At 46.7% G+C, this 26,180-nt stretch overlaps 9 non-coding genes across 9 annotated transcripts; all 9 read left to right on the top strand.

The window, feature by feature from the left end:
• Positions 1-1,619: 1,619 nt before the first annotated feature.
• TRNAK-CUU (transfer RNA lysine (anticodon CUU)) lies at positions 1,620-1,692 on the top strand. The gene has a single exon. It is a non-coding gene; the product is annotated as a tRNA-Lys (tRNA).
• A 2,543-nt stretch (positions 1,693-4,235) lies between these two features.
• TRNAK-CUU (transfer RNA lysine (anticodon CUU)) lies at positions 4,236-4,308 on the top strand. The gene has a single exon. It is a non-coding gene; the product is annotated as a tRNA-Lys (tRNA).
• A 988-nt stretch (positions 4,309-5,296) lies between these two features.
• On the top strand, positions 5,297-5,369 carry TRNAK-CUU (transfer RNA lysine (anticodon CUU)). The gene has a single exon. It is a non-coding gene; the product is annotated as a tRNA-Lys (tRNA).
• Positions 5,370-8,501: 3,132 nt separating this feature from the next.
• Positions 8,502-8,574, top strand: TRNAK-CUU (transfer RNA lysine (anticodon CUU)). Its single transcript has one exon. It is a non-coding gene; the product is annotated as a tRNA-Lys (tRNA).
• A 6,695-nt stretch (positions 8,575-15,269) lies between these two features.
• TRNAT-CGU (transfer RNA threonine (anticodon CGU)) lies at positions 15,270-15,342 on the top strand. The gene has a single exon. It is a non-coding gene; the product is annotated as a tRNA-Thr (tRNA).
• A 1,229-nt stretch (positions 15,343-16,571) lies between these two features.
• Positions 16,572-16,644, top strand: TRNAR-CCU (transfer RNA lysine (anticodon CUU)). The gene has a single exon. It is a non-coding gene; the product is annotated as a tRNA-Arg (tRNA).
• A 2,602-nt stretch (positions 16,645-19,246) lies between these two features.
• On the top strand, positions 19,247-19,319 carry TRNAN-GUU (transfer RNA asparagine (anticodon GUU)). The gene has a single exon. It is a non-coding gene; the product is annotated as a tRNA-Asn (tRNA).
• A 2,733-nt stretch (positions 19,320-22,052) lies between these two features.
• TRNAK-CUU (transfer RNA lysine (anticodon CUU)) lies at positions 22,053-22,125 on the top strand. Its single transcript has one exon. It is a non-coding gene; the product is annotated as a tRNA-Lys (tRNA).
• Positions 22,126-26,039: 3,914 nt separating this feature from the next.
• On the top strand, positions 26,040-26,112 carry TRNAK-CUU (transfer RNA lysine (anticodon CUU)). Its single transcript has one exon. It is a non-coding gene; the product is annotated as a tRNA-Lys (tRNA).
• The last annotated feature ends 68 nt before the right edge of the window (positions 26,113-26,180 follow it).

Genomic DNA, 26,180 nt, shown 5'->3' with positions numbered 1-26,180 from the left:
CACATCCCGGCTAGCTCAGTCGGTAGAGCATGAGACCCTTAATCGTAGGGGCGTGGGTTCAAGCCCGCGCTGGGCGAGTATTTTGCTCTCATCGAACACATGAGCGTCTTACAAGTTTTTAATAAGTAATCTATTCTGACCTTGCACAGCCCTGCTAGCTCAGTCGGCAGAGCATGAGACCCTTAATCTCAGGGTCGTGGGCTCGAGCCCCACGCTGGGCGAGTTTTTCACACACAGCTAATAGATGATCGTCTTACATGTTCATAATAAGTAATCAAGACCTACATTCCACCGCCCGGCTAGCTCAGTCCGTAGGGCATGAGACCCTTAATCTCAGGGTCGACGGTTCGAGCCTCACGCTGGGCGAGTTTTTCGTAAGAAGCTAATAGATGATCGTCTTACATGTTCATAATAAGTAATCAAGACCTACATTCCATCGCCCGGCTATCTCAGTCGGAAGGGCATGTGGCTGTTAATCTCAGGGTCTTGGGATCGTGCCCCACGCAGGGCGAGTTTTTCGCTTTCATCGAATACATGATCGCCTTACATGTTCTTAATAAGTATACAAGACCTATGCTACACAGCCCGGCTAGCATAGTCGGTAGTGCAAGAGACTCATAATCTCAGGGTCGTGAGTTCGATCAAATGCTGTGCGAGTTTTTCGCACTCATCGAATACATTATCGTCTTGCATGTTCTTAATAAGTGATCAATTCTGACATTGTACAGCCCGGTTAGCTTAGTCGGTAGAGCATGATACTCTTAACCTCTCGCTCGAGGGTTCTAGCCCCACACTGGGCGAGATTTTTGCTCTCATCGAATACATGATCGTCCAGCATGTTCCTAATAAGTAATGAATTCTGACATTGCACAGCCCGGCTACCTCAGTCGGTAGAGCATGAGACCCTTAATCTCAGGGTCGTGGGTTCGAGCCCCAAGCTGGGCGAGATTTTCGCTGTCATGGAATACATGATCGTCTTACATGTTCTTAATAAGTAATCAATTCTGACATTGTACAGCCCGGTTAGCTTAGTCGGAAGAGCATGATACTCTTAATCTCTCGCTCGAGGGTTCTAGCCCCACGCTGGGCGAGAATGTTGCTCTCATCGAACACATAATCGTCTTACATGTTCTTAATAAATAGTCAATTCTGACCGTGCACAGCCCGGCTAGCTCAGTCGGTAGTGCATGAGACTCTTATACTCGTGGTCGTGGGTTCGAGCCCCCCGAAGGGCGAGTTTTTCGCACACAGGTAATAGATGATCGCCTTACATGTTCATATGAATTAATCATGACCTACAACCCACCGCCGGGCTAGCTCAGTCGGTAGGGCATCAGGCCGTTAATGTCCTTAATAAGTAATCAATTCTGACAGTGCACAGCCCGGTAGCTCAGTCGGTAGAGCATGAAATTCTTAACCCTCTACATGATCGGCTTACATGTTCTTAATAAGTAATCAAAACTGAAGTTGTACCGCCCCGCTAGCTCAGTCGGTTGAGAAAGAGACTCTTAATCTCAGGATCGTGGGTTGGAGACTCACGCTTGGCGAATATTTCGCTCTCATCCAATACATGATCGTCTAACATGTTCTTAATCAGTAATCAATTCTGACCATGCACAGCCCGGCTAGCTCAGGCGGTAAAGCATGAGACTCTTAATCTCAGGGTTGTGGGTTCGAGCCCCACGCTGGGCGAGTTTTTCGCACACAGCTAACAGATGATCGTCTTACATGTTCATAATAAGTAATCAAGACCCACAATCCACCGCCCGGCTAGCTCAGTCGGTAGGGCATGAGACCCTTAATCTCAGGGTCGAAGGTTCGAGCCACACGCTGGGCGAGTTTTTCGCAAGAAGCTAATAGATGATCGTCTTACATGTTCATAACAAGTAATCAAGGCCTACATTCCACCGCCCGGCTAGCTCAGTCAGTAGGGCATGAGGCTCTTAATCTCAGGGTCGTGGGTTCGACACCCACGCTGGCCAATTTTGTCGCTGTGATCTAACACATGATCACCTTACATGTTCTTAATAAGTAAACAAGACTTATGATACACAGCCCGGCTACCCCGGTCGGTAGAGCACGAGACTCATAATCTCAGGGTCGTGGGTTCGAACCCCACGCTGGGCGAGTTTTTCGCAAACAGCTAATAGATGATCATCTTACATGTTCATAATTAGTAATCAAGACCTGCATTCCACCGCCCGGTTAGCTCAGTCGGTACGGCATGAGGCTCTTAGTCTCAGGGTCGTGGGTTCGACACCCACGCTGGCCAATTTTGTCGCTGTCATCTAACACATGATCGCCTTACATGTTCTTAATAAGTAAACAAGACCTATGTTACACAGGCCGGCTAGCCCAGTCGGTAGAGCACGAGACTCATAATCTCAGAGACGTGAGTTCGACCACACGCTGTTCGAGTTTTCCGCTCTCATCGAATACATGATCGTCTTACATGTTCTTAATAAGTAATCAATTCTGACGTTGCGCAGCCCGCCTAGCTCAGTCGGTAGAGCATGAGACACTTAATCTCAGGGTCGAGGGTTCGAGCCCCACGCTGGGCGAGAATTTTGCTCTCATCTAACACATGATCGTCTTACATGTTCTTAATAAGGATTCTATTCTGACCTTGCCCAGCCCGGCTAGCTCAGTCGGTAGGGCATGAGGCTCTTACTCTCAGGGTCGTGGGTTCGAAACCCACGCCGGCCAATTTTGTCGCTGTCATCTAACACATGATCGTCGTACATGTTCTTAATAAGAAAACAAGGCCTATGTTACACAGCCCGGCTAGCCAAGTCGGTAGAGCACGAGACTCATAATCTCAGAGACGTGAGTTCGACCACATGCTGTTCGAGTTTTCCGCTCTCATCGAATACATGATCGTCTTACATGTTCTTAATAAGTAATCAATTCTGACGTTGCGCAGCCCGCCTAGCTCAGTCGGTAGAGCATGAGACTCTTAATCTGAGGGTCGTGGGTTCGAGCCCCACGCTGGGAGAATTTTCGCACACAGCTAACAGATGATCGTCTTACATGTTCATAATTAGTAATCAAGACCTATGCTACACAGCCCGGCTAGCCCAGTCGGTAGTGCAGGAGACTCATAATCTCAGCGACGTGAGTTCGACCACACGCTGTTCGAGTTCTTCGCTCTCATCGAACACAAGGCCGTCTTACATGTGCCCCACGCAGGGCGGTTTTCTCGCCGTCATCTAACACATGATCTTCTTACATGTTTTTAATAAGTAAACAAGACCTATCTTACACAGCCAATCTAGCCCAGTCGGTAGAGCACGAGACTCATGACCTCAGGGACGTGAGTTCGACCACACTCATCGAAAATATGATCGTCTTAATGTTCCTAATAAGTAATCAATTCTGACGTTGCACAGCCCGGGTAGCTCAGTCGGTAGAGCAGGAGACTCTTAATCTCAGGGTCGTGGGTTCGAGCACCACGCTGGGCGAGAACTTTGCTCTCATCGAACACATGATCGTCTTACATGTTCTTAATAAGTAATCAATTCCTACATTGCGCCGCCCGCTAGCTCAGTCGGTAGAGCATGAGACTCTTAATCTCAGGGTCGTGGGTACGACACACACGCTGAGCGAGTTTTTCGCACACAGCCAATAGATGATCGTCTTACATGTTCATAATAAGTAATCAAGACCTACATTCCACCGTCCGGTTAGCTCAGTCGGTACTGCATGAGGCTCTTAATCTCAGGGTCGTGGGTTCGACACCCACGCTGGCCTATTTTGTCGCTGTCATCTAACACATGATCGCCTTACATGTTCTTGATAAGTAAACAAGACCTATGTAACACAGCCCGGCTAGCATAGTCGGTAGAGCACGAGAATCATAATCTCAGGGACGTGAGTTCGACCACACGTTGTTCGATTTTTTCGCTCTCATCGAATACAAGATCGTCTTACATGTTCTTAATAAGTAATCAATTCTTACCTTGCACAGCCCGGCTGGCTCAGTCGGTAGAGCATGAGAATCTAAATCTCGGGGATGTGGGTTCGTGCACCACGCAGGGCGGTTTTCCCGCCGTCATCTAACACATGATCTTCTTACTTTTTTTTAATAAGTAAACAAGACCTATCTTACACAGCCAATCTTGCCCAGTCGGTAGAGCAAGAGACTCATGATCTCAGGGACGTGACTTCGACCACACTCATCGAAAACATGATCGTCTTACATGTTCTTAATAAGTAATCAATTCTGACATTGCGCAGCCCGGCTAGCTCAGTCGGTAGAGCCTGAGACTCTTAATCTCAGGGTCGTGGGTTCGAGCCCCACGCTTGGCGAGAATGTTGCTCTCATCGAACACATAATCGTCTTACATGTACTTAATAAATAGTCAGTTCTGACCGTGCACAGCCCGGCTAGCTCAGTCGGTAGTGCATGAGTCTCTCAACCTCGGTATCGTGGGTTCGAGCCCCACGATGGGCGAATCTTTCGCACACAGGTAATAGATGATCGTCTTACATGTTCATATTAATTAATCAAGACCTACAACCCACCGCCGGTCTAGCTCAGTCGGTAGGGCATCAGGCTGTTAATGTCCTTAGTAAGTAATCAATTCTGACAGTGCACAGCCCGGCTAGCTCAGTCGGTAGAGCATGAAACACTTAACCCTCTACATGATCGGCTTACATGTTCTTCACAAGTAATCAAAACTGAAATTGTACCGCCCCGCTAGCTCAGTCGGTTCAGAATGAGACTCTTAATCTCAGGATCGTGGGTTCGAGACTCACGCTGGGCGAAAAAATCGCTCTCATCGAATACATGATCGTCTAACATGTTCTTAATCAGTAATCAATTCTGACCTTGCACAGCCCGGCTAGCTCAGTCGGTAAAGCATGAGACTCTTAATCTCAGGGTCGTGGGTTCGTGCCCCACGCAGGGCGAGAATGTTGCTCTCATCGAACACATAATCGTCTTACATGTTCTTAATAAGTAATCAATTCTGACCGTGCCCACCCCGGCTAGCTCAGTCGATAGAGCATGAGGCTCTTAACCTAGGGGTCGTGGGTTCTAGCCCCACGACGGGCGAGTTTTTCACACACAGGTAATAGATGATCGTCTTACATGTTCATATTAATTAATGAAGACCTACAACCCACCGCCGGGCTAGCTCAGTCGGTAGGGCATCAGGCTGTTAATGTCCTTAATAAGTAATCAATTCTGACAGTGCACAGCCCGGCTAGCTCAGTCGGTAGAGCATGAAACTCTTAACCCTCTACATGATCGTCTAACATGTTCTTAATCAGTAATCAATTCTGACCTTGCTCAGCCCGGCTAGCTCAGTCGGTAAAGCATGAGACTCTTAATCTCACGGTCGTGGGTTCGAGCCCCACGCTGGGCGAGTTTTTCGCCCACAGCTAACAGATGATCGTCTTACATGTTCATAATAAGTAATCAAGACCTACATTCCACCGCTCGGCTAGCTCAGTCGGTAGGGCATGGAACCCTTAATCTCAGAGTCGAAGGATCGGGCCCCACGCTGGGCGAGTTTTTCGCAAGAAGCTAATAGATGATCGTCTTACATGTTCATAATAAGTAATCAAGACCTACATTCCACCGCCCGGTTAGCTCATCGGTACGGCATGAGGCTATTAGTCTCAGGGTCGTGGGTTCCACACCCACGCTGGCCTATTTTGTCGCTGTCATCTAACACATGATCACCTTACATGTTCTTAATAAGTAAAGAAAACCTTGTTACACAGCCCGGCTACCCCTGTCGGTAGAGCACGAGACCCATAATCTCAGGGTCTTGGGTTCGAACCCCACGCTGGGTGAGTTTTTCGCACACAGCTAATAGATTATCGTCTTACATGTTCATAATAAGTAATCAAGCCCTATATTCGACCGCCCGGCTAGCTCAGTAGGTAGGGCATTAGGCTATTAATCTCAGGGTCTTGGGTTCGACAACCACGCCGGCCAATTTTGTCTCTGTCATCTAACACATGATCGCCTTACATGTTCTTAATAAGTAAACAAAACCTATGTTACACAGCCCGGCTATCTCAGTCGGTACGGCATGATGCTCTTAGTCTCAGGGTCGTGGGTTCGAAACCCACGCTGGCCTATTTTGTCGCTGTCATCTAACACATGATCGACTTACATGTTCTTAATAAGTAAACAAGACCTATGTTACACATCCCGGCTAGCCCAGTCGGTAGAGCAAGAGACTCATAGTCTCAGGGACGCGAGTTCGACCACGCGTTGTTCGATATTTTCGCTCTCATCGAATACATGGTCGTCTTACTTGTTCTTAATAAGTAATCAATTCTGACGTTGCTCAGCCCGGCTAGCTTAGTCGGTAGAGCATGGGACTCTTAATCTTAGGGTCGTGGGTTAGAGCCCCACGCTGGGCGAGTGTTTCGCACACAGCTAATAGATGATCGCCTTACATGTTCATAATAAGTAATCAAGACCTACATTCCATCGCCCGGCTAGCTCAATCGGTAGGGCATGATTCTCTTAATCTGAGGGTCGTGGGTTCGACACACACGCTGGCCAATTTTGTCGCTGTCATCTAACACATGATCGCCTTACATGTTCTTAATAAGTAAACAAGACCTACATTCCACCGCCCGGCTAGCTCAATCAGTAGGGCATGAGGCTCTTAATCTCAGGGTCGTGGGTTCGACACCCACGCTGGCCAATTTGTCGCTGTCATCTAACACATGATCGCCTTACATGTTCTTAATAAGTGTACAAGACCTATGTTACAAAGCCCGGCTAGCCCAGTCGGTAGAGCACGAGACTCATAATCTCAGGGACGTGAGTTCGACCACACGCTGTTCGATTTCTTCGCTCTCATCGAATACATGATCGTCTTACATGTTCTTAGTAAGTAATCAATTCTGACGTTGCACATCCCGGCTAGCTCAGTCGGTAGAGCATGAGACCCTTAATCGTAGGGGCGTGGGTTCAAGCCCGCGCTGGGCGAGTATTTTGCTCTCATCGAACACATGAGCGTCTTACAAGTTTTTAATAAGTAATCTATTCTGACCTTGCACAGCCCTGCTAGCTCAGTCGGCAGAGCATGAGACCCTTAATCTCAGGGTCGTGGGCTCGAGCCCCACGCTGAGCGAGTTTTTCACACACAGCTAATAGATGATCGTCTTACATGTTCATAATAAGTAATCAAGACCTACATTCCACCGCCCGGCTAGCTCAGTCCGTAGGGCATGAGACCCTTAATCTCAGGGTCGACGGTTCGAGCCTCACGCTGGGCGAGTTTTTCGTAAGAAGCTAATAGATGATCGTCTTACATGTTCATAATAAGTAATCAAGACCTACATTCCATCGCCCGGCTATCTCAGTCGGAAGGGCATGTGGCTGTTAATCTCAGGGTCTTGGGATCGTGCCCCACGCAGGGCGAGTTTTTCGCTTTCATCGAATACATGATCGCCTTACATGTTCTTAATAAGTATACAAGACCTATGCTACACAGCCCGGCTAGCATAGTCGGTAGTGCAAGAGACTCATAATCTCAGGGTCGTGAGTTCGATCAAATGCTGTGCGAGTTTTTCGCACTCATCGAATACATTATCGTCTTGCATGTTCTTAATAAGTGATCAATTCTGACATTGTACAGCCCGGTTAGCTTAGTCGGTAGAGCATGATACTCTTAACCTCTCGCTCGAGGGTTCTAGCCCCACACTGGGCGAGATTTTTGCTCTCATCGAATACATGATCGTCCAGCATGTTCCTAATAAGTAATGAATTCTGACATTGCACAGCCCGGCTACCTCAGTCGGTAGAGCATGAGACCCTTAATCTCAGGGTCGTGGGTTCGAGCCCCAAGCTGGGCGAGATTTTCGCTGTCATGGAATACATGATCGTCTTACATGTTCTTAATAAGTAATCAATTCTGACATTGTACAGCCCGGTTAGCTTAGTCGGAAGAGCATGATACTCTTAATCTCTCGCTCGAGGGTTCTAGCCCCACGCTGGGCGAGAATGTTGCTCTCATCGAACACATAATCGTCTTACATGTTCTTAATAAATAGTCAATTCTGACCGTGCACAGCCCGGCTAGCTCAGTCGGTAGTGCATGAGACTCTTATACTCGTGGTCGTGGGTTCGAGCCCCCCGAAGGGCGAGTTTTTCGCACACAGGTAATAGATGATCGCCTTACATGTTCATATGAATTAATCATGACCTACAACCCACCGCCGGGCTAGCTCAGTCGGTAGGGCATCAGGCCGTTAATGTCCTTAATAAGTAATCAATTCTGACAGTGCACAGCCCGGTAGCTCAGTCGGTAGAGCATGAAATTCTTAACCCTCTACATGATCGGCTTACATGTTCTTAATAAGTAATCAAAACTGAAGTTGTACCGCCCCGCTAGCTCAGTCGGTTGAGAAAGAGACTCTTAATCTCAGGATCGTGGGTTGGAGACTCACGCTTGGCGAATATTTCGCTCTCATCCAATACATGATCGTCTAACATGTTCTTAATCAGTAATCAATTCTGACCATGCACAGCCCGGCTAGCTCAGGCGGTAAAGCATGAGACTCTTAATCTCAGGGTTGTGGGTTCGAGCCCCACGCTGGGCGAGTTTTTCGCACACAGCTAACAGATGATCGTCTTACATGTTCATAATAAGTAATCAAGACCCACAATCCACCGCCCGGCTAGCTCAGTCGGTAGGGCATGAGACCCTTAATCTCAGGGTCGAAGGTTCGAGCCACACGCTGGGCGAGTTTTTCGCAAGAAGCTAATAGATGATCGTCTTACATGTTCATAACAAGTAATCAAGGCCTACATTCCACCGCCCGGCTAGCTCAGTCAGTAGGGCATGAGGCTCTTAATCTCAGGGTCGTGGGTTCGACACCCACGCTGGCCAATTTTGTCGCTGTGATCTAACACATGATCACCTTACATGTTCTTAATAAGTAAACAAGACTTATGATACACAGCCCGGCTACCCCGGTCGGTAGAGCCCGAGACTCATAATCTCAGGGTCGTGGGTTCGAACCCCACGCTGGGCGAGTTTTTCGCAAACAGCTAATAGATGATCATCTTACATGTTCATAATTAGTAATCAAGACCTGCATTCCACCGCCCGGTTAGCTCAGTCGGTACGGCATGAGGCTCTTAGTCTCAGGGTCGTGGGTTCGACACCCACGCTGGCCAATTTTGTCGCTGTCATCTAACACATGATCGCCTTACATGTTCTTAATAAGTAAACAAGACCTATGTTACACAGGCCGGCTAGCCCAGTCGGTAGAGCACGAGACTCATAATCTCAGAGACGTGAGTTCGACCACACGCTGTTCGAGTTTTCCGCTCTCATCGAATACATGATCGTCTTACATGTTCTTATTAAGTAATCAATTCTGACGTTGCGCAGCCCGCCTAGCTCAGTCGGTAGAGCATGAGACACTTAATCTCAGGGTCGAGGGTTCGAGCCCCACGCTGGGCGAGAATTTTGCTCTCATCTAACACATGATCGTCTTACATGTTCTTAATAAGGATTCTATTCTGACCTTGCCCAGCCCGGCTAGCTCAGTCGGTAGGGCATGAGGCTCTTACTCTCAGGGTCGTGGGTTCGAAACCCACGCCGGCCAATTTTGTCGCTGTCATCTAACACATGATCGTCGTACATGTTCTTGATAAGTAAACAAGGCCTATGTTACACAGCCCGGCTAGCCAAGTCGGTAGAGCACGAGACTCATAATCTCAGAGACGTGAGTTCGACCACACGCTGTTCGAGTTTTCCGCTCTCATCGAATACATGATCGTCTTACATGTTCTTAATAAGTAATCAATTCTGACGTTGCGCAGCCCGCCTAGCTCAGTCGGTAGAGCATGAGACTCTTAATCTGAGGGTCGTGGGTTCGAGCACCACGCTGGGAGAATTTTCGCACACAGCTAACAGATGATCGTCTTACATGTTCGTAATTAGTAATCAAGACCTATGCTACACAGCCCGGCTAGCCCAGTCGGTAGTGCAGGAGACTCATAATCTCAGCGACGTGAGTTCGACCACACGCTGTTCGAGTTCTTCGCTCTCATCGAATACAAGGCCGTCTTACATGTGCCCCACGCAGGGCGGTTTTCTCGCCGTCATCTAACACATGATCTTCTTACATGTTTTTAATAAGTAAACAAGACCTATCTTACACAGCCAATCTAGCCCAGTCGGTAGAGCACGAGACTCATGACCTCAGGGACGTGAGTTCGACCACACTCATCGAAAATATGAGCGTCTTAATGTTCTTAATAAGTAATCAATTCTGACGTTGCACAGCCCGGGTAGCTCAGTCGGTAGAGCAGGAGACTCTTAATCTCAGGGTCGTGGGTTCGAGCACCACGCTGGGCGAGAACTTTGCTCTCATCGAACACATGATCGTCTTACATGTTCTTAATAAGTAATCAATTCCTACATTGCGCCGCCCGCTAGCTCAGTCGGTAGAGCATGAGACTCTTAATCTCAAGGTCGTGGGTACGACACACACGCTGAGCGAGTTTCTCGCACACAGCCAATAGATGATCGTCTTACATGTTCATAATAAGTAATCAAGACCTACATTCCACCGTCCGGTTAGCTCAGTCGGTACTGCATGAGGCTCTTAATCTCAGGGTCGTGGGTTCGACACCCACGCTGGCCTATTTTGTCGCTGTCATCTAACACATGATCGACTTACATGTTCTTGATAAGTAAACAAGACCTATGTTACACATCCCGGCTAGCCCAGTCGGTAGAGCAAGAGACTCATAGTCTCAGGGACGTGAGTTCGACCACGCGTTGTTCGATATTTTCGCTCTCATCGAATACATGGTCGTCTTACATGTTCTTAATAAGTAATCAATTCTGACGTTGCTCAGCCCGGCTAGCTTAGTCGGTAGAGCATGGGACTCTTAATCTTAGGGTCGTGGGTTAGAGCCCCACGCTGGGCGAGTGTTTCGCACACAGCTAATAGATGATCGCCTTACATGTTCATAATAAGTAATCAAGACCTACATTCCATCGCCCGGCTAGCTCAATCGGTAGGGCATGATTCTCTTAATCTGAGGGTCGTGGGTTCGACACACACGCTGGCCAATTTTGTCGCTGTCATCTAACACATGATCGCCTTACATGTTCTTAATAAGTAAACAAGACCTACAATCCACCGCCCGGCTAGCTCAATCAGTAGGGCATAAGGCTCTTAATCTCAGGTTCGTGGGTTCGGCACCCACGCTGGCCAATTTGTCGCTGTCATCTAACACATGATCGCCTTACATGTTCTTAATAAGTGTACAAGACCTATGTTACAAGGCCCGGCTAGCCCAGTCGGTAGAGCACGAGACTCATAATCTCAGGGACGTGAGTTCGACCACACGCTGTTCGATTTCTTCGCTCTCATCGAATACATGATCGTCTTACATGTTCTTAGTAAGTAATCAATTCTGACGTTGCACATCCCGGCTAGCTCAGTCGGTAGAGCATGAGACCCTTAATCGTAGGGGCGTGGGTTCGAGCCCCGCGCTGGGCGAGTATTTTGCTCTCATCGAACACATGAGCGTCTTACATGTTTTTAATAAGTAATCTATTCTGACCTTGCACAGCCCTGCTAGCTCAGTCGGCAGAGCATGAGACCCTTAATCTCAGGGTCGTGGGCTCGAGCCCCACGCTGGGCGAGTTTTTCACACACAGCTAATAGATGATCGTCTTACATGTTCATAATAAGTAATCAAGACCTACATTCCACCGCCCGGCTAGCTCAGTCGGTAGGGCATGAGACCCTTAATCTCAGGGTCGACGGTTCGAGCCTCACGCTGGGCGAGTTTTTCGTAAGAAGCTAATAGATGATCGTCTTACATGTTCATAATAAGTAATCAAGACCTACATTCCATCGCCCGGCTATCTCAGTCGGAAGGGCATGTGGCTGTTAATCTCAGGGTCTTGGGATCGTGCCCCACGCAGGGCGAGTTTTTCGCTTTCATCGAATACATGATCGCCTTACATGTTCTTAATAAGTAAACAAGACCTATGCTACACAGCCCGGCTAGCATAGTCGGTAGTGCAAGAGACTCATAATCTCAGGGTCGTGAGTTCGATCAAATGCTGTGCGAGTTTTTCGCACTCATCGAATACATTATCGTCTTGCATGTTCTTAATAAGTGATCAATTCTGACATTGTACAGCCCGGTTAGCTTAGTCGGTAGAGCATGATACTCTTAACCTCTCGCTCGAGGGTTCTAGCCCCACACTGGGCGAGATTTTTGCTCTCATCGAATACATGATCGTCCAGCATGTTCCTAATAAGTAATGAATTCTGACATTGCACAGCCCGGCTACCTCAGTCGGTAGAGCATGAGACCCTTAATCTCAGGGTCGTGGGTTCGAGCCCCAAGCTGGGCGAGATTTTCGCTGTCATGGAATACATGATCGTCTTACATGTTCTTAATAAGTAATCAATTCTGACATTGTACAGCCCGGTTAGCTTAGTCGGAAGAGCATGATACTCTTAATCTCTCGCTCGAGGGTTCTAGCCCCACGCTGGGCGAGATTTTTGCTCTCATCGAATACATGATCGTCCAACATGTTCCTAATAAGTAATGAATTCTTACATTGCACAGCCCGGCTAGCTCAGTCGGTAGAGCATGAGACCCTTATTCTCAGGGACGTGAGTTCGACCTCACGCTGTTCGAGTTGTTCGCTCTCATCGAACACATGATCGCCTTACATGTTCTTAATAAGTAATCAATTCTGACCTTGCACAGCCCGGCTAGCTCAGTCGGTGGAGCATGATACTCTTAATCTCAGGGTCGTGGGTTCGACACCCACGCTGGCCTATTTTGTCGCTGTCATCTAACACATGATCGCCTTACATGTTCTTAATAAGTAAACATGACCTATGTAACACAGCCCGGCTAGCCCAGTCGGTAGAGCACGAGACTCATAATCTCAGGGACTTGAGTTCGACCGCACGCTGTTCGATTTTTTCGCTGTCATCGAATACATGATCGTCTTACATGTTCTTAATAAGTAATCAATTCTGACGTTGCACACCCCGGCTAGCTCAGTCGGTAGAGCCTGAGACTCTTAATCTCAGGGTCGTGGGTTCGTGCCCCACGCAGGGCGGTTTTCTCGCCGTCATCTAACACATGATCTCGTTACATGTTTTTAATAAGTAAACAAGACCTATCTTAATCAGCCAATCTAGCCCAGTCGGTAGAGCACGAGACTCATGATCTCAGGGACGTGAGTTCGACCACACTCATGGAATACATGATCGTCTTACATGTTCTTAATTAGTAATCAATTCTGACATTGCGCAGCCCGGCTAGCTCAGTCGGTGGAGCCTGAGACTCTTAATCTCAGGGTCGTGGGTTCGAGCCCCACGATGGGCGAGTTTTTCACACACAGGTAATAGATGATCGTCTTACATGTTCATATTAATTAATCAAGACCTACAACCCACCGCAGGGCTAGCTCAGTCGGTAGGGCATCAGGCTGTTAATGTCCTTAATATGTAATAAATTCTGACAGTGTACAGCCCGGCTACCTCAGTCGGTAGACCATGAAACTCTTAACCCTCTACATGATCGGCTTACATGTTCTTAATAAGTAATCAAAACTGAAATTGTACCGCCCGGCTAGCTCAGTCGGTTGAGCATGAGACTCTTAATCTCAGGGTCGTCTCAGCCCGGCTAGCTCAGTCGGTAGAGCCTGAGACTCTTAATCTCAGGGTCGTGGGTTCGAGCCCCACGATGGGCCAGTTTTTCACACACAGGTAATAGATGATCGTCTTACATGTTCATATTAATTAATCAAGACCTACAACCCACCGCCGGGCTAGCTCAGTCGGTAGGGCAACAGGCTGTTAATGTCCTTAATATGTAATCAATTCTGACAGTGTACAGCCCGGCTACCTCAGTCGGTAGAGCATGAAACTCTTAACCCTCTACATGATCGGCTTACATGTTCTTAATAAGTAATCAAAACTGAAATTGTACCGCCCGCCTAGCTCAGTCGGTTGAGCATGAGACTCTTAATCTCAGGGTCGTGGGTTCGAGCCCGACGCTGGGCGAGTTTTTCGCACACCGCTAACAGTTGATCGTCTTAAATGTTCATAATAAGTAATCAAGACCTACATTCCACCGCCCGGCTAGCTCAGTCGGTAGGGCATGAGACCCTTAATCTCAGGGTCGAAGGTTCGAGCCTCACGCTGGGCGAGTTTATCGCAAGAACCTAATAGATGATCGTTTTACATGTTCATAATAAGTAATCAAGACCTACATTCCACCGCCCGGTTAGCTCAGTCGGTACGACATAAGGCTGTTAGTCTCAGGGTCGTGGGTTCGACACCTACGCTGGGCGAGCTTTTCGCACAGAGCTAATAGATGATCGTCTTACATGTTCATAATAAGTAATGAAGACTGACATTCCACAGCCCGGTTAGCTCAGTCGGTACGGCATGAGGCTCTTAGTCTCAGGGTCGTGGGTTCGACACCCACGCTGGCCTATTTTGTCGCTGTCATCTAACACATGATCGCCTTACATGTTCTTAATAAGTAAACAAAACCTATGTTACACAGCCCGGCTAGCCCAGTCGGTAGAGCACGAGACTCATAATCTCAGGGTCGTGAGTTCGAACACACTGGGCGAGTTTTTCGCACTCATCGAATACATTATCGTCTTGCATGTTCTTAATAAGTAATCAATTCTGACATTGTACAGCTCGGTTAGCTTAGTCGGTAGAGCATGATACTCTTAATCTCTGGCTCGAGGGATCTAGCCCCACAGTGGGCGAGATTTTTGCTCTCACCGAATACATGATCGTCCAACATGTTCCTAATAAGTAATGAATTCTTGCATTGCACAGCCCGGCTAGCTCAGTCTGTAGAGCATGAGACCCTTAATCTCAGGGTCGTGGGTTCGAGCCCTACGCTGGGCGAGAATTCTGCACTCATCGAACACATGATCGTCTTACATGTTCATAATAAGTAATCAAGACCTACATTCCACCGCCCTGCTACCTCAGTCGGTAGGGCATGAGACCCTTAATCTCAGGGTCGAAGGTTCGAGCCTCACGCTGGGCGAGTTTATCGCAAGAAGCTAATAGATGATCGTCTTACATGTTCATAATAAGTAATCAAGACCTACATTCCACCGCCCGGTTAGCTCAGTCGGTACGGCGTGAGGCTCTTAGTCTCAGGGTTGTGGGTTCGACACCCACGCTGGCCTATTTTGTCGCTGTCATCTAACATATGGTCACCTTACATGTTCTTAATAAGTAAACAAGACCTATGTTACACAGCCCGGCTACCCCGGTCGGTAGAGCACGAGACTCGTAATCTCAGGGTCGTGGGTTCGAACCCCACGCTGGGCGAGCTTTTCGCACACAGCTAATAGTTGATCGTCTTACAGTTTCATAATAAGTAATCAAGACCTACATTCCACCGCCCGGTTAGCTCAGTCGGTACGGCATGAGGCTCTTAGTCTCAGGGTCGTGGGTTCGACACGCACGCTGGCCTATTTTGTCGCTGTCATGTAACACATGATCGCCTTACATGTTCTTAATAAGTAAACAAGACCTATGTTACACATCCCGGCTAGCCCAATCGGTAGAGCACGAGACTCATAATCTCAGGGACGTGACTTCGACCACGCGCTGTTCGATTTTTTCGCTCTCATCGAATACATTATCGTCTTGCATGTTCTTAATAAGTGATCAAATGTGACATTGCACAGCCCGGTTAGCTTAGTCGGTAGAGCATGATACTCTTAACCTCTCGCTCGAGGGTTCTAGCCCCACACTGGGCAAGATTTTTGCTCTCATCGAATACATGATCGTCCAGCATGTTCCTAATAAGTAATGAATTCTGACATTGCACAGCCCGGCTAGCTCAGTCGGTAGAGCATTAGACCCTTAATCTCAGGGTCGTGGGTTCGAGCCCCAAGCTGGGCGAGATTTTCGTTGTCATGGAATACATGATCGTCTTACATGTTCTTAATAAGTAATCAATTCTGACGTTGTACAGCCCGGTTAGCTTAGTCGGAAGAGCATGATACTCCTAATCTCTCACTCGAGGGTTCTAGCCCCACGCTGGGCGAGATTTTTGCTCTCATCGAATACATGATCGTCCAACATGTTCCTAATAAGTAATGAATTCTTACATTGCACAGCCCGGTTAGCTCAGTCGGTAGAGCATGAGACCCTTATTCTCACGGACGTGAGTTCGACCTCACGCTGTTCGAGTTTTTCGCTCTCATCGAACACATGATCGCCTTACATGTTCTTAATAAGTAAACAATTCTGACCTTGCACAGCCCGGCTAGCTCAGTCGGTGGAGCATGATACTCTTAATCTCAGGGTCGTGGGTTCGACACCCACGCTGGCCTATTTTGTCGCTGTCATCTAACACATGATCGCCTTACATGTTCTTAATAAGTAAACATGACCTATGTAACACAGCCCGGCTAGCCCAGTCGGTAGAGCACGAGACTCATAATCTCAGGGACTTGAGTTCGACCGCACGCTGTTCGATTTTTTCGCTGTCATCGAATACATGATCGTCTTACATGTTCTTAATAAGTAATCAATTCTGACGTTGCACAGCCCGGCTAGCTCAGTCGGTAGAGCCTGAGACTCCTAATCTCAGGGTCGTGGGTTCGTGCCCCACGCAGGGCGGTTTTCCTGCCGTCATCTAACACATGATCTCCTTACATGTTTTTAATAAGTAAACAAGACCTAGTCCGCCTCTGTGGTGTAGTGGTTAGCGTGATTAGCTGCCACCCCCGGAGGTCCGGGTTCGATTCCCGGCTCTGCCACGAAATTTGAAAAAGTGGTACGAGGGCTGGAACGGGGTCCACTCAGCCTCGGGAGGTCAACTGAGTAGAGGTGGGTTCGATTCCCACCTCAGCCATCCTCGAAGTGGTTTTCCGTGGTTTCCCACTTCAACTCCAGGCGAATGCCGTGATGGTACCTAACTTAAGGCCACGGCCGCTTCCTTCCCTCATCCTTGCCTATCCCTTCCAATCTTCCCATCACCCTACAAGGCCCCTGTTCACCATAGCAGGTGAGGCCGCCTGGGCGAGGTACTGGTCATACTCCCCAGTTGTATCCCCGGACCAAGAGTCTGAAGCTCCAGGACACTGCCCTTTTGGCGGTAGAGGTGGGATCCCTCGCTCAGTCCGAGGGAAAAGCCGAACCTGGAGGGTAAACAGATGATGATGATGATGAAACAAGACCTATCTTACACAGCCAATCTAGCCCAGTCGGTAGAGCACGAGACTCATGATCTCAGGGACGTGAGTTCGACCACACTCATGGAATACATGATCGTCTTACATGTTCTTAATTAGTAATCAATTCTGACATTGGGCAGCCCGGCTAGCTCAGTCGGTGGAGCCTGAGACTCTTAATCTCAGGGTCATGGGTTCGAGCCCCACGATGGGCGAGTTTTTCACACACAGGTAATAGATGATCGTCTTACATGTTCATATTAATTAATCAAGACCTACAACCCACCGCCGGGCTAGCTCAGTCGGTAGGGCATCAGGCTGTTAATGTCCTTAATATGTAATCAATTCTGACAGTGTACAGCCCGGCTACCTCAGTCGGTAGACCATGAAACTCTTAACCCTCTACATGATCGGCTTACATGTTCTTAATAAGTAATCAAAACTGAAATTGTACCGCCCGGCTAGCTCAGTCGGTTGAGCATGAGACTCTTAATCTCAGGGTCGTGGGTTCGAGCCCGACGCTGGGCGAGTGTTTCGCACACCGCTAACAGTTGATCGTCTTAAATGTTCATAATAAGTAACCAAGACCTACATTCCACCGCCCGGCTAGCTCAGTCGGTAGGGCATGAGACCCTTAATCTCAGGGTCGAAGGTTCGAGCCTCACGCTGGGCGAGTTTATCGCAAGAACCTAATAGATGATCGTTTTACATGTTCATAATAAGTAATCAAGACCTACATTCCACCGCCCGGTTAGCTCAGTCGGTACGACATGAGGCTCTTAGTCTCAGGGTCGTGGGTTCGACACCCACGCTGGGCGAGCTTTTCGCACGGAGCTAATAGATGATCGTCTTACATGTTCATAATAAGTAATGAAGACCAACATTCCACAGCCCGGTTAGCTCAGTCGGTACGGCATGGGGCTCTTAGTCTCAGGGTCGTGGGTTCGACACCCACGCTGGCCTATTTTGTCGCTGTCATCTAACGCATGAACGCCTTACATGTTCTTAATAAGTAAACAAGACCTATGTAACACAGCCCGTCTAGCCCAGTCGGTAGAGCACGAGACTCATAATCTCAGGGTCGTGAGTTCGATCACACGCTTGGCGAGTTTTTCGCACTCATCGAATACATTATCGTCTTGCATGTTCTTAATAAGTAATCAATTCTGACATTGTACAGCTCGGTTAGCTTAGTCTGTAGAGCATGAGACCCTTAATCTCAGGGTCGTGGGTTCGAGCCCTACGCTGGGCGAGAATTTTGCACTCATCGAACACATGATCGTCTTACATGTTCATAATAAGTAATCAAGACCTACATTCCACCGCCCTGCTACCTCAGTCGGTAGGGCATGAGACCCTTAATCTCAGGGTCGAAGGTTCGAGCCTCACGCTGGGCGAGTTTATCGCAAGAAGCTAATAGATGATCGTCTTACATGTTCATAATAAGTAATCAAGACCTACATTCCACCGCCCGGTTAGCTCAGTCGGTACGGCGTGAGGCTCTTAGTCTCAGGGTTGTGGGTTCGACACCCACGCTGGCCTATTTTGTCGCTGTCATCTAATACATGGTCACCTTACATGTTCTTAATAAGTAAACAGGACCTCTGTTACACAGCCCGGCTATCCCGGTCGGTAGAGCACGAGACTCATAATCTCAGGGTCGTGGGTTCGAACCCCACGCTGGGCGAGCTTTTCGCACACAGCTAATATTTGATCGTCTTACATTTTCATAATAAGTAATCAAGACCTACATTCCACCGCCCGGTTAGCTCAGTCGGTACGGCATGAGGCTCTTAGTCTCAGGGTCGTGGGTTCGACACGCACGCTGGCCTATTTTGTCGCTGTCATGTAACACATGATCGCCTTACATGTTCTTAATAAGTAAACAAGACCTATGTTACACATCCCGGCTAGCCCAATCGGTAGAGCACGAGACTCATAATCTCAGGGACGTGAGTTCGACCACGCGCTGTTCGATTTTTTCGCTCTCATCGAATACATGATCGCCTTACATGTTCTTAATAAGTAATCAAGACCTACACACCATCGCCCGGCTAGCTCAGTCGGAAGGGCATGTGGCTGTTAATCTCAGGGTCGTGGGTTCGACACCCACGCTGGCCAATCTCGTCGCTGTCATCTAACACATGATCGCCTTACATGTTCTTAATAAGTAAACAAGACCTATGTTATACAGCCCGGCTAGCCCAGTCGGTAGAGCAACAGACTCATAATCTCAGGGTCGTGAGTTCGATCACACGCTGGGCGAGTTTTTCGCACTCATCGAATACATGATCGTCTAAGATGTTCTTAATCAGTAATCAATTCTGACCTTGCACAGCCCGGTTAGCTCAGTCGGTAGAGCATGAGACCCTTAATCTCAGGGTCGTGGGTTCGAGCCCCACGATGGGGGAGTTTTTCGCACACAGCTAATAGATTATCGTCTTACAAGGTCATATTAATTAATCGAGACCTACTATCCACCGCCCGGCTAGCTCAGTCGGTAGGGCATCAGGCTGTTGTAGTCCTTACTAAGTAATCAATTCTGACATTGTACAGCCCGGTTGGCTTAGTCGGTAGAGCATGATACTCTTAATCTCTCGCTCGAGGGTTCTAGCCCCACGCCGGGCGAGATTTTCGCTCTCATCGAATACATGATCGTCCAACATGTTCCTAATAAGTAATCAATTCTGACATTGCACAGCCCGGCTAGCTCAGTCGGTAGAGCATGTGACCCTTAATCTCAGGGACGTGAGTTCGACCACACGCTGTTCGTGTTTTTCGCTCTCATCTTATATATAATAATAATAATAATAATAATAATCGTATGGCCTCAGCTACCGTGTGCAGACATTTCTATTTGACGCCATCTGGCTGTCTGCTCGTCAATTTCGACGTTCCGTTTTACTCTAGGCCCCCACTAGATGGCAGACCGAGTAAACCGAAACTCTCTTGGGCGTCTATGGCTGAGATTTTAATGAATTTTGTCGGGTAAACACCAAATGTGTCACCAGAGATCTTTTACATGCCGACATCGTACGACATGGAGTGTCGAATGGACTTTTTTCCGCCCTTCAAAAATCCGACTACCTCTGCCGGGTTTGAACCCGCTATCTTGGGATCCGGAGGCCGACACTCTACCGCTGATCCACAGAGGCAGCTATCTTATATATGATCGTCTTACATGTTCTAAATAATTAAACAATTCCTACGTTGCACAGCCCGGCTAGCTCAGTCTGTAGAGAATGAGACTCATAATCTCAGGATCGTGAGTTCGAGCCCTACGCTGGGCGAGAATTTTGCTCTCATCGAACACATGATCGCCTTACATGTTCTTAATAAGTAATGAATTCTGACATTGCCCAGCCCGGCTAGCTCAGTCGGTAGAGCATGAACTCTTAACCTCAGGGTCGTGGGTTCGAGCCCCACGCTGGGCGAAAATCAAGCTCTCATCGAATACATGATCGTCTAAGATGTTCTTAATCAGTAATCAATTCTGACCTTGCACAGCCCGGCTAGCTCAGTCGGTAGAGCATTAGATTCTTAATCTCAGGGTCGTGCGTTCGAGCCCCACGATGGGAGAGTTTTTCGCACACAGCTAATAGATTATCGTCTTACATGGTCATATTAATTAATCGAGACCTACTATCCACCGCCCGGCTAGCTCAGTCGGTAGGGCGTCAGGCTGTTGATGTCCTTACTAAGTAATCAATTCTGAAATTGCACCCCCGGATAGCTCAGTCGGTAGAGCATGAAACTCTTAACCCTCTACATGATCGGCTTACATGTTCTTAATAAGTAATCAAAACTGACATTGTACCGCCCTTCTAGCTCAGTCGGTTGAGCATTAGACTCTTAATCTCAGGGTCGTGGGTTCGAGCCCCACGCTGGGCGAGATTTTTTCTCTCATCGAATACATGATCGTCTAACATGTTCTTAATCAGTAATCAATTCTGACATTGCACAGCCCGGCTAGCTCAGTCGGTAGAGCATGAAACTCTTAACCCTCTACATGATCGGCTTACATGTTCTTAATAATTAATCAAAACCGATATTGTACCGACCGGCTAGCTCAGTCGGTAGAGCATGAGACTTTTTATCTCAGGGTCGTGGGTTCGAGCCCCACGCTGTTCGATTTTTTCGCTCTCATCGAATACATGGTCGTCTTACACTTTCTAAATAAGTAATCTATTCTGACCTTGCACAGCCCGGCTAGCTCAGTAGGTAGAGCATAAGACTCTTAATCTCAGGGTCGTGGGTTCGAGCCCAACGCTGGGCGAGTTTTTCGCACACAGCTGGTAGATGATCATCTTACATGTTCATAATATTTAATTAAGACCTATATTCCACCGCCCGGCTATCTCAGTCGGTAGGGCGTGGGGCTCTTAATCTCAGGGTCGTGGGTTCGACCCCCACGCTGGAAATTTTGTCGCTGTCATCTAACTCATGATCATATTACATGACCTTAATAAGTAAACAAGACCTATGGTACACAGCCCGGCTAGCCCAGTTCGTAGAGCACGAAACTCAAAATCTCAGGGTCGTGGGTGCGACCACACGCTGGGCGAGTTTTTCACTCTCATCGAAATTACGATCGTCTTTCATGTTCTTAATAAGTAATCAATTCTGACGTTGTACAACCCGGCTAGCTCATTGGGTAGAGCATCAGACCCATAATCTCAGAGTGGTTGGTTTGAGCCCCACGCTGGGCGAGTTTTTCGCGCACAGCTAATAGATGATCGTCTTACATGTTCATATTAATTAATCAAGACCTACAATTCACCGCCCGGCTAGCTCAGTCGGTAGGGCATCAGGCTGTTAATGTCCCTAATAAGTAATCAATTCTAACGTTGCACAGCCTGGCTAGCTCAGTCGGTAGAGCATGAGACTCTTAATCTCAGGGTCGTGGGTTCGAGCCCCACGCTGGGCGAGTTTTTCGCACACAGCTAGTAGATGATCATCTTACATGTTCATAATAAGTAATCAAGGCCTACATTCCACCGCCCGGTTAGCTCAGTCGGTACGGCATGAGGCTCTTAATATCAGGGTCGTGGGTTCGACACACACGCTGGCATATTTTGTCGCTGTCATCTAACACATGATCGCCTTACATGTTCCTAATAAGTAAACAAGACCTATGTTGCACAGCCAGGCCAGCCCAGTCAGTAGAGCACGAGACTCATAATCTCAGGGACGTGAGTTCGACCGCGCGCTCTTCGATTTTTTCGCTCTCATCGAGTACATGGTCGTCTTACATATCTATCATCATCATCATCATCATCTGTTTACCCTCCAGGTTCGGTTTTTCCCTCGGACTTAGCGAGGGATCCCACCTCTACCGCCTCAAGGGCAGTGTCCTGGAGCTTCAGACTCTTGGTCGGGGGATACAACTGGGGAGTATGACCAGTACCTCGCCCAGGCGGCCTCACCTGCTATGCTGAACAGGGGCCTTGTGGAGGAATGGGACGATTGGAAGGGATAGGCAAGGAAGAGGGAAGGAAGCGGCCGTGGCCTTAAGTTAGGTACCATCCCGGCATTCGCCTGGAGGAGAAGTGGGAAACCACGGAAAACCACTTCGAGGATGGCTGAGGTGGGAATCGAACCCACCTCTACTCAGTTGACCTCCCGAGGCTGAGTGGACCCCGTTCCAGCCCTCGTACCACTTTTCAAATTTCGTGGCAGAGCCGGGAATCGAACCCGGACCTCCGGGGGTGGCAGCTAATCACGCTAACCACTACACCACAGAGGCGGCCCTTACATATCTATATGTATATAAAATAACTTGTCCTGACTGACTGACTGACTGATTCATCATCGCAGAGCCAAAACTACTGGACGTAAAGAAATGAAATTTTGGGGATATATTCATATTAAGATGTAGGTGCTCGCTAAGAGAGGATTTTTGGATATTCCTGCGCTAACGGGGTGAAAAGAGGGGTGAAATTTTAAAATGAGTGTGTCTATATCTCGAAAGTTTAAAAGTTTACAGATGTAAAAATTGGTATTTAGAATCTTCTTTAAAAATAAGGAAACACGTATTTTTTTGTTTTCAGAAAATCCCAATGGAGGGGTGAAAAGGGGTGAAAATATGGAAAATGGGTTGAATGCCCTTAATCAGGATACCAGTACTTATATCTCAGAAACTGAAGATATTACAGACCTGAAAATTGGTAATTTTGATCTCTTTTAAAAATAAAGAAACAAGTATTTTTTTGTTTTTGGAAAATCCAATTAATGGGAGGGTGAAAAGGGGGTGAATTTTTAAAATGAGTGAATCTATATCTCCGAACTTTTAAAGTTTTCAGATGTAAAAATTGGTATATAGAATCTTCATTAAACATAAAGAAACAAGTATTTTTTTGTTTTCGGAAGATCGCAATAGGAGGGGTGAAAAGGGGTGAAAAAGGGGTTGTATGCCTTTGATGAGGCTACTTATATTTCATAAATTGAGGATATTACAGACCTGAAAATTGGTGTTTGGGATCTCCTTTAAAAATAAAGAAACACGTATTTTTTGTTTTTGGAAAATCCAGTTAATGGGGGGGTGAAAAGGGGGTGATTTTTTAAAATGAGTGTATCTATATCTCAAAACTGTTACAGTTTATAGATGTAAAAATTGGTATTTAGAATCTCCTTTAAAAATAAAGAAACAGGTATTCTTTTGTTTTCGGAAAATCCCAATAGGAAGGGTGTAAAAGGGTGAATAATGGGTTGAATGCCTTTAATGAGGCTACTTATATTTCAGAACCTGAAGATATTACAGACCTAAAAATTGGTATTTGGGATCTACTTAATTATAAAGAAACACGTATTTTTTCGTTTTTGGAAAATCCAAATATTGAGGGGTGAAAAGGGGGGTGAATTTTTTAAAATGAATGTGTCCACATCTTAAAACTTTAAAATTTACATATGTAAAAATTGGTAGTTAGAATCTCCTCTAAAAATAAAAGAACATGTATTTTTTTGTTTCCTGTAAATCCCAATAGGAGGGGTGTAAAAGGGTGAAAAATGGGTTGAATGCCTTTAATGAGGATACATATATCTCAGAAACGGAAGATATTACAGAACTGAAAATTTGTATATGGGATCTCTTTTAAAAATAAAGAAACACGTATTTTTTTAGTTTTTGGAAAATCCTATTAATGGCGGTTAAACAGAAGTGACAAATTGGGGTGAATTTTTGAAAGATTATCTTGGAAACGTAAAATGTTACAGACGTAAAAAGTGGGTGTTTGGAATCTCCTGTAAATGTAAAGAAACATAGGTGATTTGTTTTTGGAAACTCCATTTAAGGGGAACCCAAAAAGGGTGAAATTTTAAAATGAGAATTTTTACAGTATATCTAAAAAAACTTAACGTTACAGAAGTGAAAAATGGTATTTTTATCTCTATTAAACCTAAAGAAACGTGTATTTTTAATTTTCGGAAATACCACTTGGGTGGAGGGGGGGGGGAGGTGAAAGTGACTGAACATGGTGTTGAATTCTTTTAATTAGGCTACTGATATCTTAAAGTTGAAGATGTTACAGACGTGAAATTTGATATTTGCAATCTGCTTTAAAAGTAAAGAAACACGTATTCTCGGAAAATCCAATGAAGCGGTGGGAGGGGGGTGAAAGAATTGAAAAATTAATTGACTTTAATTGTATGAGAATATATACATCTAATAAAAACTAAAGTTGTTACAGACGTGAAAATTCGTATTTGGATCTCCTTTAAAAACGAAGAAAAATGCGTTTTGGGGGGAAACCATCTTGGGGGGCGGGAGTGTAAAGGAGTTGAATTCCTTTCATGAGGACACATAAATCAAAAAGTGAAGAAGTTAGAGTCGTGATAATTGGTATTTAGAAGATCCTTCACTATTAAAGAAACAAGTATTTTTTGCGGGAATATTCACTTAGGGGGGGGGGGGGAAGTAGTCTGAAATGAAGTGACAAAAGAAAATTATATTCATGGGGATACTTATATCTCAAAACTGAAGGTAATAGACGTGAACATTGGTGTTTGGAATCTCCCTTAAACATAAAGAAACACGCGTTCTTTTAATTTGGGGGGGGGGGGATGGCAGTAAAAACTAACGGCGGTGGGGTGTAAAAGGAGGTGAGACCAATTGATTTTACTGTTCTCAATGTACTTATAAGGATCCTCCGTAGCTCAGGCGGCAGCGCGCCGGCCTCTCACAGCTGGGTTCCGTGGTTCAAATCCCGGTCACTCCATGTGACATTCGTGCTGGACAAAACGGAGGCGGGACAGGTTTTTCTCCGGATACTCCGGTTTTCCCTGTCATCATTCATCCCAGCAACACATAATAGTAATAATAATAAGAAGAAGAAGAATAACATTAATAATAATAATAATAATAATAATAATGTTCCGGACCGTCGTCAAATGTGCGGACCGCGCTGCAAACGGCTCCTGGACGCGTAATGACTAAGAATGCAGTCCGGCCGCGGGTTCAATGCCGCCAAGGCACCCAATATGACACCACGCCGGATCTCCTGAAGGATTTTATCCAGATTAAAAATGATTATAGGAAAATACGGTCTGGCAAAGATTTACGGACCCAACTGACCGGGAAGAATACCTGAGCCTAGCCCGGGAAGTACGAAATCGATTGCTGGAAAGGAAGATTGAAAAATGGGAGGAAACGTGGCGTAATCAAATAGAAAACGAGTCAGATCGGGAATATTGGTGGATTCTCGCTGAAAACGTATCAGATCGCGAATTTCGGCGGATTATATATCTAAAACAATAAGCATTCAATTACAAATTTCAGTATAATACCGTAGCGAAGCACGGGTACCTTGCTAGTTCTTAATAAGTAATCAATTCTGACGATGCACAGCCCGGCTAGCTCAGTCGGTAGAGCATGAGACTCTTAATCTCAGGGTCGTGGGTTCGAGCCCCACGATGGGCGAGAATTTTGCTGTCATCGAACACATGATGGTCTTACATTTTCTTAATAAGTAATCAATTCTTACCTTT

The sequence above is a fragment of the Anabrus simplex genome, chromosome 7, assembly GCF_040414725.1.
Source record: "Anabrus simplex isolate iqAnaSimp1 chromosome 7, ASM4041472v1, whole genome shotgun sequence".
Taxonomy (NCBI): Eukaryota; Metazoa; Arthropoda; class Insecta; order Orthoptera; family Tettigoniidae; genus Anabrus; species Anabrus simplex.
This window is presented reverse-complemented; position numbering and strand designations above follow the sequence as displayed.